We start from the raw sequence: 388 nt of genomic DNA, 5'->3' as shown, positions 1-388 counted from the left end.
TTGCTTCTAGCAAAATTACAGTATTTTGGATTGGAGACGGCTCTTTAGAATTGATAAAAAACCTTTTAAAAGATAGATCACATTGTGTTGTCATGAAACGGGGAAGTTTAAAACAAAAATCTAGTTATATTCCTATGATTTCTGGGGTTCCTCAGGGATCTATTCTAGGGCCACTTTTATTTTCGTTATATTATGTAGTTGATATGAATAAGGAGTTACAGTTTTCTAAATTGCAGCAATATGCAGATGATTCTCAAATTTGTTGCAGAATAGATACTAATAATTTGGCACAATTTCAGTTAAATTTTAACGACGATCTTAATAAAATTAATAAATCTGGATCATAATTTGAAATTAAATGCCGGTAAATCTTGTGTTATAGTATTTG

This window comes from Sitophilus oryzae, unplaced genomic scaffold, assembly GCF_002938485.1.
Source record: "Sitophilus oryzae breed Bouriz unplaced genomic scaffold, Soryzae_2.0 scaffold_1576_pilon_pilon, whole genome shotgun sequence".
In the NCBI taxonomy this organism is placed as follows: Eukaryota; Metazoa; Arthropoda; class Insecta; order Coleoptera; family Curculionidae; genus Sitophilus; species Sitophilus oryzae.
The sequence above is the reverse complement of the archived record's forward strand: the minus strand, read 5'-3'. Positions refer to the sequence as shown.